This window comes from Miniopterus natalensis, chromosome 13 (assembly GCF_054644295.1).
Source record: "Miniopterus natalensis isolate mMinNat1 chromosome 13, mMinNat1.hap1, whole genome shotgun sequence".
NCBI classification, from domain to species: Eukaryota; Metazoa; Chordata; class Mammalia; order Chiroptera; family Miniopteridae; genus Miniopterus; species Miniopterus natalensis.
The window spans coordinates 41,320,682-41,332,884 of NC_142093.1; the positions used below are offsets into that span (position 1 = coordinate 41,320,682).

A 12,203-nucleotide genomic window follows, 5' to 3' on the forward strand; every position below is an offset into this window, starting at 1 on the left:
AGGGGAGGGAGGAGGAGAGAGAGAGAGAGGGAAATATCAATGTGACAGAGAGACATCGATTGGTTGCCTCCCACATATGCCCCGACCAGGACAGGGGATCAAGCCTGCAGCTGAGGTATGTGCCCTTGATCAGGAATCGATCCCAGGACCCTTCGGTCCTCAGGCCGACGCTCTAACCACTGAGCAAAACTGGCCAGGACAAAAAGGAAAGGAATTCTGAAATGTACTATGACATGGATAAATCTTGAGGACATGTTAAATGAAATAAGCCAGTCACAGAAAGGCAAATGCTGCATGATTCCACTTATATGAAGTATTAAAAGAAGTCAGATTCATAAAAATGGAAAGTAGAATAGTGGTTGCTAAGGCTTGGGAAGAGGGGAGGAAATGGCAATATTGTTCAGTGGGTACAGGGTACCAATTTTTTATGCACTGGGTATTAAAATTTTATTTTTTTAATTCAATTTATTGGGGTGACATTGGTTAATAAGATTATACAGGTTTCCAGTGTACAATTCCATGATACATCATCTGCATGTTGTATTGTGTGCCCACCAGAGTAACAATTTTTTAAGATGAAAAAGTTCTGAATATTGGACAACAAAGTGAATACACTTAGCGCTACTAAACTGTACACTTAAAATGGGTAAGATAGTAAATTTTAGGTTGTGTGTATTTTACCACAATCAAAAAGAAAAACTCGGGGTCCTCATTTCCAAGATGACCAAGAAAAGAAGAAACAACGATCGTGCCAAAAAACGCCATGGCCATTTGCGGCCTATTTGTTGCACCAACGGCGCCCGATGGGTGCCCAAGGACAAGACCATTAAGAGGCTGGTCATTTGAAACATAGTAGAGGCCTCAGCCATTAGGGACATTTCCAAAGCAAGTGTCTTTGCTGCCTATGTGCTTCCCAAGCTGTATGTGAAACTCGTGAGCTGTGCCACTCCCAGCAAGGTGCCCAGGGATCGTTCTCCTGAAGCTGTAAGGGCTGAGCACCCCCACCCCGATTTAGACCTGCGGGTGCTGCCCCGTGACCTCCACCACGGCCCATGCCAGGAGCTAAGTCCTTAAGGACTGAAGAAAAGTTTTCTGGAAAAAAATAAATGGAAATTGTACTTAAAAAAAAAAAAGACTCAGCCTTCTTGAGGATGTTATGAAACACAGACAACAAAAATGGAAAGACTTTTGATTAAACTTTAATAAGGCAAATGCTCCCAGACAAAATAGAACAGCAAATGTTAAGCCGGTGAAGGGATCCGCAGAGCCCAGAGGTCAGAAAACGAGGCTGCCTGAATAAACTGGAATCCAGGGAGGCAGGGAGGGCCCGCCTTGACGGCAGCGAGAAGCAGGCCGGGAGGTCGCAGGCTAAACCAGGGGCCAGAGCACTCCTTTTTTTTTTTTTCCCCAGTATGAGCAAACCCACCCTTAACATTTCTTTCTTTGCTGTTTTTTTCCTGGTTTCAAAAATCAATGCAAAAAATTCAAAGAACACAAAAATATTTATTTTAGAAAGCAAACATCCCTTGCAGCCTCAGGCAGATGGCCACCATTAACAGTATGATGTGTGGTCTTTCAGAACTTTTCTATCATTTTTATATTACTGTCTATGTAATATATGTATATTACTTTATAAAAATGGGATTATGTTATAAACATAGGTTTTTTACAGCTGTTCTGAAACTTTCCAGATTCTCTTAATAATACTCTTGGATGTTTTTCCAAGTCAGTTTATATAATTTTTAAAACCCTACCATAGTTTTCCATAACAGGGATATATCATGAATTATTTCATCAATATCCTATTGATGGGCTCTTGGGTCATTTCTAATTTTTTCTTGTTTATCAGCTGATTGTACCGATCAAGGTGTGAATGTCCTGGCCACAGAGCTGAATGATTAGAAGGGAGGGGAGCCAACCCTCACACAATGAAGGGAAACCTACCCCTCTAGATCACTGATCAGGGCAAGGGAGAAGGGCACCCTGTCCCTGCCCAAGGAGGGAGCCTGTGGGGAAGGGGAGCTCATGATCTGGGCCACTCACTCTCAGCTGCCTTTGCCAGTCAGGACTGACAGCACTCTGTCCCTGCTGGACAGCTCCTAAGTCAGTGTCAGTGGCTGCTTGGATGCCCCCACCAACCATGTGAGGACTTTCCCAAAGACCTGCAAGGCTCAGGGAAGCTTCCCAGGAGGCCTGGAGTTTAGACTTAACTCTAAGCACTCAGGGCTGTGGTCAAAAGATGAGGAACAGCATGTCATGATAGCTAATGTCCTTTCTCTAAGGGGACAAGCACAAGCCCTCTTGTAAAGCCTTCCCTAATCTTTCCTCTGGGTTCTCTCAGCAGCAGACACTCTTTATCCACACCTCCACCCCGGTTACCCCTCTGTTAGTGGGGAATCAGACCTGCACCAAGCCATTGCTCCGGGACACCTGAAACCAGCCACAACTCCCATGCAGTGTCCCCATAGTGGGTGCAATTGTCCCGGGTCAGCTAAAAGCCATCCATACCTGGAGAAGAAATCCCAAGTCCTGCTCACCTGCTGTCCCTCACACAGGCTTCTAAGCCGTGCCTGAGTCCCCTGGGGCCCCCAGGACACCTTTAGCAGGTGCTCAATACATGCTTCATCTAGTGAAGGGTAGATATCCCGGGGCCCTAGGTGGGGGGAGGTTTATATAACACAGATAGCTGAGCCCCAGGATTTCTGATTCAATCCATCTGGGTGGGGCCTGAGAACCTGTATCCCTAACTCTGTCCCAGGTCATGCTGATGCTGCCTCCCAGTGGGCCTGGGGACCACACTTTGGGAACTGCTGGGTTTGAAGATGGGGCAGAGTCAGGAAGGCCAGTCAGGGGGCTATGGCGGCTCCAGGCCAGACAGGACCAGAGCTTGAAGCAGGACAAGGCCAGCAGCGATGGGCCAGAAGGGCCAGAAAGGAGAATGAGAGGGGAGAGGCATTTCCGAAGGGAGGGCCACCAGGAAAGTGCCCAGGTGGTTGTGGAGCATGACAGGGAGCGAGGGCTCAGATTGACTCGGGGGTTTTTAGCTTAAGGGGCCGAGGGGAAGGACTAGGAGGTAGGGAACCCAAGAAGGGTTCTGGGTAGGGAGCCCAGCAGGCACACCATCACTGATGGTGGGGCACGCTCAGTTTTGGAGTTCCTCTGCCGGGGGGTGTCCAGTGGGCAATTGGTAATTTTAGTCTGGGTGGGGCCTGAGGTATGGGGACTGTGGAAATGTGGAGGCACAGGTAATTGCCACAGAGCTGGTAGCTGGTGGAGTGGGAAATGCAACAGCCACCCGGTGAGAGTACATGAATTACACACATAAAAAGCAAGAACCCCAGGACTGGGGGAAATTCTGCAAGCCCGTGAGTCTTGTTAGGTGTGCCTCAACCTTAAGGCAGCTCCCTTGCTGTAATTCCCAATATTTAGGGACTGGTAGAAGGAATCCAGCAAGGAAAGGTGGAAGGTAGGAGACAGTGAAATTCCAGGGGCAGCTTAAGGTGTCCCGGGCCCCCAGCCGTCTTAGCCCAGGGCTTAGAGCTTGAGTAAGGGGCAGCGGGAGAGTAGGACCCAGGGGCTCTCTTCTCCAGGTGTGGGTGGCATTTCCCTTCAGCTGTTAGCTGCCCTGGCCTTGCACCAGACCAAGCACAATTGCATCCACTTCGGGGACACTGCGTGGGTGTCCCAGGCCAACCCAGGATGGCAGGCACCAGGGCCTGAGGAGGGAGGAATGGAGGGAGGAAACCCACTGCCATTCTTGGTATGGTTCTCTCTGCAGGAGCTGAGCTGCATTGGCCTCCCTCTGGGCAGCTTATAAGGCCTGGTGTGAGTTTTGTTTATGTGAGTACAGCATAAAAGGAACAAATCTACCAGCACCAGGGATGTTGCCACTCAAGTCCTTTTGCATACATTTTTCAAATGATAATTCACTCTACCCAACCCCCCTTCCCCACCCCCCAAGGCCGATTTATTGAAAAAACCACCTTATATGGTAATATTGCTAACACACCGTCAGCTGGCCTTTTTAGGGACTCTGTTTAAAGAAGATCCGCCTCTGGGGTTTTATATTGCTCTGGTGTTTATGCCAAAGACACACCAGCCCTCAGTTACTGGGAGAAGGACCTCTCATACATCTGGTGAGTACTGAACAGCTTGGAGAGCTCTGCCTTCCTGGGGCTGCCTGGCCCCCTGGGTGCAGGAGGCGCCTCCAGATTGGCCTGGTTTCCGTGACGCTGGCCTGGGTCACACCCGCCAAGGCCCTCAGTGGGCAGCGGTGCCTGTGAGCACACTGGTGCCTGCTTCTGGCCACGGGGCATCCCGGGGAAGGGCTTTTCCAGTCTGGATGGGTGCTCCCTGCCCTCATAACTGGGTGATGGGTGGGATGTGACACCCACAGTCTCTACTCAGCCTGCTGACCAGGAGCAGCGCAGATTTACGCTCTCCTGTCCTTTGTCACAGCTCCGAATGTCTGGGAGGCTGTCTTAGGGGAGCAGATGCTTTTCAGAAAACCTGCTTCTTCTCAGGGTGTTGGAGTCAAAGCTGATGATGGTCCCAGTGTCTGAGACGTCTGGGCTGGGAGTAAGGGTGTATTTACTTTAGTCCCCTGTTGGTCTTGCTGTCCTCTGACTCGTGCTTGGCTGAGGTGGACAGAACATTGCCTCATCCTTGAAGGCTCTAGGGTCATTGTTGATGTGGGAAGTCAGAGGTGGGACAGGACGAGTGTTGTGTGGCATCAAGCAGTTTTAGGGCTGGGAGGAATATAGGAGCCATCTAATTCATTCTCTGTCTAATTCATTCTCTGATGCAGACACTGAGCCTTAGAGAAGTTAAGCGATTTGTCCAAAAGATACACCCGCTGTGAAATCATCTGCCAGTGTCATTACTACCACCACCACACACACATCCCCCCACAAATACATGGGCACAAATAACTGAGAAGAAAACGAGACCGAGGGGCTGAGGAGAAGGTCTCTGGGGTAGGGAACCCAGGAGGCACACCAGCACTGACGGGGGCAGGGTTCGGTTTTGGAGCATCCTCTGTGTGGGGAGGTCCAATGGGCAATCAGTCATTTTAGTCTGGTAATTTCTACTTTGTGATCGGAGTCTGCTAACATCTCTTTATGGCTGAGGCAGATAGTGTAGTGGTGCAGGCCTTGGATGCTGACCGCTGGCTACCAAAGTTACTAAGTGACCTTAATTTGCTCTCCTGTAAAATGGGAGCAATAGTAATACTACCTACTTGGCAGTGCTGTTGTGAAGATTAAATGAGATGATGCATGTGTAAAGTGCTCAGCTCAGTGTTTTCAGGGCCTGATCCTGATTGCTCAAACTTTAAACATCACCTGGAAGGTTTATTAAAACACAAACTGTCTTACACTGCACCCCAGTTTCTGATTCTGGAGGCTGGGGCAGGGCCCACTAATTTGCATTCCTAATAAGCTCCCAGGTGATGCTGAGGTACTTTGCATAGGGAGGCTCTAAGTGCTTGCTTTTATTATTTGAATGGATTTAGACTTGGAGGTAATCCCTTGGGCTCAAAAGAGAGCTTCCCACCTTATGACAGAGATAAATGGGTGCTGGAGAAACTGTAATGAGCTGAGAGATTCTACTTGCCAGGCCTGGGAAACCAAGATGGGCAGCATGACATCCTGACCGCGGGGCACGATTTCTTTGCTTCTTCGCTTTGTTCATCCCACCAACATTTATTGAACAGTTATTATGTGCCACACACTGTCGCGGCTCCTTAGGGACAGTGTAGGGACTTCTGCAATCATTGAGAGAGGCAGAAAAACAGATGAGAACGTTGGAGTCAATAAATGTATAAAAAGGCTGTAGGGACTGACGAATCTCAGAGGGAAGGCAGGGGTGGGTGGGGAAGAGGTTAACCTAAGAACTTATACGCATATATGCATAACCCATGGACACAGACAACAGTGTGGTGAAGGCCTGGAGGGGGGGTGCAGGGTGGAGGGGACCAATGGGGGTAAAGGGGGCCTTTGGAACACTTTCAACAATAAAGATAATTTTTTTTTTTAAAGACTGTAGGAGGAGCCCCTCACTCAGCCCAGGAGTTATCAAGGAAGCCTTCCTGGAGGAAGGGGTACCTGAGCTGAGTCCTGGAGTTGTGGTAGTCCCGGTAGAGAGGAAGCATGGTCTTTGGGATTCTTTAAGTGGCTCAGCTCTACTGAATTTAGACTTCAAGACAGGAAGCAGGGAAAGCTAAGGTCAGAGGGGCAGGCAGGGCTGGATTATCAGGGCTTTATATACTACACTAAAGGATTGGGCAATGGGGGACTACAGGAGTGTGAAAGCAAGAGATCTGCCCTTTGGAGAGGCTGCCCTGGCAGCTGTGAGGAGAGTGGACTGGAACAGGGCAAGAGTGCTACCACGGTCTGAGGTGGTCGGGAGTTGGTCATACAGGGTGGCGTGGGGATAGAATTAAGATATCCTGGGGACTGGCTGGGAGGGAGGAGGGAGGAGTCTGGGTGTAGGGCTAGATTCCAGGGTGGATGGTGCGAGTCCCTGAGGGACAATTCCAATTTAGAGGGCGGTGATGAGGAGAGCAGTCCTGAAGGTGGAATTGAGGTGCTGGGGGGGCATTGGGGTATAGATGCCCAGCAGGCAGCTGGCTCTGTGTATCTGGAGCCCAGGAGAGGGATCTGGACTGAGCTGGGAGAGTGAATGAGAGGCCCAGGTAAAGGCCTGCAGAGCAGGTCCAAACAGCAAAATCCTGGGGATCAGAAATATCACTAACCAGGAATCATTTTAAATTTAATTAACATATATCAACCAAGTCCAGATGCCCTGAAGTTATTTAGAGGTGCCGCTAGAATTTTCCACTGAAGGAATGTTTTTCGGGAAATGATTTCTCTCTGCCAGGCTCTTCGATCCTACAAATATGTGTGTGTGTGCAAATTATAACAGGCAGCTGCATACGTGTCATTTAAAGCCCTCACCCCAAAATAGTTCCCCGACTATTGTTTGAAATCTCATCATCTGAAAAGCCTTCCTTTAAGGGTTTAAACTTTCTGCCAATTTCCAAAATGTCTTTGGGAACTGGCGTAAATTCAACTGTTGATAATCACTGATTTGTGAAGTGGCTCATTCAGCTCCTTCCAATAGCAGCAGACTTCATTCTGGGAGCAAGCGGAGAAGCGTCGGAGAGGTAGGAAGAATGATTCTTGCAGCCCTTTGCACAGGGATGGGCAAACTTTTCCTGCAGAGGGTCAGATAGGAAATATTTTAGGCTTTGTAGGCCTAAAGGTCTTCGTAGCAACTATTCAATCCTGCCCTGTAGCAGTAGCAGCCCTAGACAGTATGTGAGCAAATCATGGGTGTGGCTCCATTCCAATAAAACTTTATTTATAGACACTGAAATTTGAATTCCCTGTAACATTTTTTTGACATTTTAAAATGTCAAAACCATTCTTAGCCCATGGGCCACATACAAACAGGCCTTAGTTTGCTGACCCGGATTTACAATTTAGAAATCACTTTCATTTCCATTATTTTATTTGATCCATCGCCTTGTCAGATAGATGTTAAAGCTTCCACTTCATGCTTGAGGAAACTGAAGGCCAGAGAAGGAGACAGGGACTAGGCCATGGGAAAGGGTGCCCGGCGGAGCAGAAGGGCAAAGAAAGGGGGGGTGGAGGGAACTCTGAGGCCACCCCGGGGGGGTTACCGCCTCTGTCTTCATATTTGCTTGGGGGGGGGCGTGGCCAGGGAAATGAGTGAGTGTGACATTTTTTACACGCACGAATTTGGTTTTGGGGAAGGGGAGGGGAGCTGTGTTTCTAATTTCGTGAAATCCTCAATGAAGCCCAGATGTCGTGCGTGCTGACTGAGCCAGGACACTGCGCTCAGCTTTGCCAGCGCAGAGCGGTTTGACCCCAGGAAACCACAGTGCCTCTGGCTCTGGCTGGGCTGACATGCTCCAGTCCAGCCACAAGTTACCAGCGAGCAGCTGGTGGAGACATTCCAGGAGAGCCTGGCTCTGGGGCAAAACCCTTCTTCCCAGGGCAGCTCCCCTCCAGGCCCGCAGCCCTGACCCCGCCTCCGCCTCCCTGGCTTTTCATTTGGGTCCGCCTTGGAGAAGGCAGATTTAAATCCGCTCACAGTGCTGCAGAAGGCGTTGTTGACAGCTGTAAGATGCTCCGTGGCTTGTCTCTACTGCTGGGAAACAAAGTCCAACGCTCTCTTTTTGTGTGTGGGGAACTCAGGGGAGACAAAAGGATTCACTGAAAAGCCAGACAGGCTTGAACTATAAATCACACAGGAGAGAGAGAGAGAGAAAGCTGAGGGGACCCTAGAGCAAGGCAGTCACGGAAGTGTGGCTTTGCCCCTTGGCCACCTGCTAGCTTCCAGGGTTGGGCCCCTGCTAGAGCACATAACTGCTTGCTGAACAGCTTGTGGAGAGAAAGCTCGCACCCTGTGGTTCTAAACCAGGCCCATGTGATCAAGGTGTCATGATCCGGGACTGTGGGGACCAGAGGACACCGGGGGCAGCGCAGACCAGGTCTGCCTCTCAGGTGGTGGGTTGTCATCCAACATTAACTGAGCACCTACTCTGTGCTAAACACCGAGGCAAGTGCAGGGGCTTATAAACATAAAGGTAGACATAATCCTGGCATAGGAGGGGCCCAGAGACTCAGAGAGAGACAAGAACACAGACCCTTTTGTTTTAGGGCTTTTGCTGCCAACAGCACTAGAGAGGCAGAGAGGCAGAAGCGAAAACACCAAACATGGAGAAGTTATGAGAGTTTCGCTAAGGTGGTGAGGAAGGGGCCAGTCCAGGCTTTGGAACCTGCCTGGGCCGACGCCAGCCCTGCCGCTTCCCGGCTAGGAGACATTAGGCTACGTCTTTCCCTTCTTGGAGACTTAGTCTCCAAATCTGTAAAACTGAAATAAAAATATCTTCTCTCAGGGCTTTTGTGAGGATTCAATAGGTAATAGATGTGAAGGGCTACCATTTTTTTCAAATTAAAAATACATTTACTTACCAAAAATGGAAACAGGGACTGTACTGCTGTGTTTCACCTGACAAAGCAGCGGGACCTTTTCCATTGCATTAAAAACATTCTGCTCTTTCCATTGTATGGACGTTTCTGGCTATTAGTTTACGAACCAATTTATTTATTATTCAATAACTTTTTCAACATTAAAGTTGTTTCTCATTTTGGTTATTTAATTTATTCATTTTAAGTATGTTTTTATTATTGATTGGAGAGAGAGAGGAAGGGAGGGGGAGAGAGAAGGAGAAGGAGAGGGAGAGAGAGAAACATCAATGTGAGGAGGTAACACCTACGGCTGCCTCCTACACACCCCCTCCTGGGGACTGAGCCCGCAACCAGGCATGTGCCCTGACGGGGAATGGAACCAGCGACCTCTTGGTTCACAGGACAACACTCAACCAAATGAGCCACATCAGCCAGGGCACATTTTGGTTATTTTAAACAAAGCTGTGATGAACTAGCTCTTGGCCAAATCCTTCCAGTTACCCACGAGTGTTTCCCAGGGATAAATCCCTAGAAGTGCTTTTGTGGAGTCAAACCACATATACATTTTTATTTATTTTATTTTATTTTATTATTATTATTTTTAATCCTCACCTGAGGATATTATTTCTATTGCTTTTCAGAGAGAGTGGAAGAGAGAGAGAGGGAGAGAGAGAGAAACATCAATGTGAGAGAGACACATTGATTGGTTGCACCCCAACCGGGGCTGGGGATCGAGCCTGCAATCTAGGTATGTGCCCTTGGCTGGAATTGAACCCAGGACCCTTTAGTCCGAGGGCCTATGCTCTAACCCCTGAGCCAAACCAGCTAAGGCTATTTTTATATCAAAAAATATGTACAGGTGTTCATATGAAAAATAATATAATACTTAATAAATAATAATACAAGAATAAACTATTAAACTATTTCAGGTACTCACAACTGTAAACCTACTTTTGCCCATCCTATACATTATACACAAAAGATAGATGTTAATTTTAAGGCTTTTAAATCGTATTTTCAAATTCCCCTTCCAAAAACTAATACAATTTGACACGTCAGCAGTGAATGCAAGCCCCCTTCCCAACATTTTTTCCCATAAGAGTGTCCCCAAGCACTGGACACAGCACTCCAGCCAGAGGTGGGGTTAGCTTTCACCCTGGCCACAGTACACTGCTGACTGTCAACGCGACCCAGGTCCTGCTTACAGATGCTGAACAAGAGTTTTCACAGTTTGGTTACTTAGACTCACATGCAGAACCTCATGTTTATTCTATTAAATTTAATCTTATTGGATTCAGCTTATTTTCTCTGCTTTTTGAGGTCTGCTTTGAATTCTGGTTCTTCCATCCAACATATTTAGTATTACTTTCTCCCCGGTCTGTTTTCTCTGGAAATTTGATCAGCATGTGCACTATATTTTTACCCAATTCATTTATTAAAATGTCACATGAGGAAAAAACCAAGAGTGGAGCCTGAGGGCCAGGCCAGTGTGGCTCAGTTGTTTGGAGCATTGGCCCCATATGCCAAAGGTTGCAGGTTCGATTCCCATTCAGGGCACATACCTAGGTTGGGGGTTCAGTCCTTGGTCAGGGCACATATGGAAGGCAACTGATTGATGTTCTCTCTCATATAAACATTTCTCTCTCTCTCTCCCTCTTCCTCCCCTTCTCTCTAAAATCAATAAATATATCCTCAGCAGAGGATTAAAAAAAAAAGAATAGAGCCTGAGGCATATCACTGTCTCCAGGTTGACACTGATCCATCAATTAACACTTTTCAGTGACTAATTCAGGCAGCTACAAATATGTCCATGTAATTTATTGTTCAGCCCACTTGGCTTTATCAATAGAGATGTCACAGGAGACCCTGTCAGGTGCCAAGATCAAGTTAAGCTCAACATCTCCTACCTTCTCCTGCCCCACGGTCCTCAGAGAAAAGGGAGGGCTGTTACTCTGACATTTGCTCTTGGTAAACCATTACCAAATATAAGAAATCACTGCTTTTAAAATGCTTTCTTTAGCAGTGCCTCTGGAAACCTAACTGACTCTCATATCAAGAGTATCTGAGGTTTTAGAGGTCTGCCTTCTTTCCCTTTTGAACACTGAACAGCATTTGCCCACCTCCAGTCTTCTAACGTCTCTTCACTTCTCCATTCTTCCAAGTTGGTGGATCTTCTCTGCAGTCCTGAAACTGCTCAGGCCCAGGGAAAACCTTTCTCCTTGACAGCCATTGGTTCATCCACTCATTCATTTTGATAACAAACATTTAGGAGCCCACTCTGTGCCGGACATTATGTTAGGCACACCGAAGCATCACTGGGGAGTGAGGCAGACCCAGCTGCTGCTTTTACGGAGCTCCTTGTGAGCTAGGCTACGTAGAGTTGATCGTTGCTCGTGCAAGTTCAAGGTGCTGTGGGGCAAAGAAGAGGGACCACTAAGACCAGTGGCCAGAGAGGCCTCAAGAAAATGCAGTGTCAACACAGAGGCCTGACAGGTGATAGGAGTAGCAAACAGGTGGGGAGAAGGGTCTTCCAGCCCCTGCGTCTAAAAAGTTCAGAAGGGAGAGGAAGTGACACCGTTCAGAGAATGGAAACTCCATATGACCATAGTGAGACGGCTGAGAGGGGGCAGGATGAGCCTGGAGGGGCAGGCAAGGGCCAGGCCCTGATGGCCCTGTGGGCCAGGTTAGAGAGCTGGGACTGGACCTCCATGAGCTTGGGAGGTCATGAGGATCAACAGAGACAGAGCAGAGCTGGACTGAATAAGTCACAGAGGGCCTCTCCCTTAGTGTGTACCATGCTTCAAACCTAATGGGAAAGGGTTTCCTTTTAGCCTTAAAAAATTTTGTTAATAAGCGTCTGCTCAGTCTCTACTTATGTAGAGACTGACCTCATGTTCACAGGCCTGTGGCTCTGTCTCCTCTTTGCTTTGGTCATTGTCGCCACTGTCCATCTTCAGCATAAGATGGGCTAAGGTCACAGGTTTCTATCTTCTCCTCTTATGGTCACACAACCTGAATGAAGCTTGGTTGGGGCTTTCTCCGCTGCCATCACCTTCTCTTTCCATGCCACAACCTCTCTTTTCTGGACTCCTGAAAGCTGGCCTTTGTAACCACTCAGCTAGGGCCTTTCCCACTTCCATCCACGCGGTCCCGCTCAGGGTTTCCCAGGCTAGGAGGCAATCTGCTCACTGTCTCCTGAGTGTC

At 48.2% G+C, this 12,203-nt stretch overlaps 1 pseudogene; it reads left to right on the forward strand.

Annotated features, from left to right (window-relative positions):
* The first annotated feature begins 720 nt into the window (after positions 1-720).
* On the forward strand, positions 721-1,037 carry LOC107529199 (small ribosomal subunit protein eS26 pseudogene; annotated as a pseudogene).
* Positions 1,038-12,203: the final 11,166 nt, after the last annotated feature.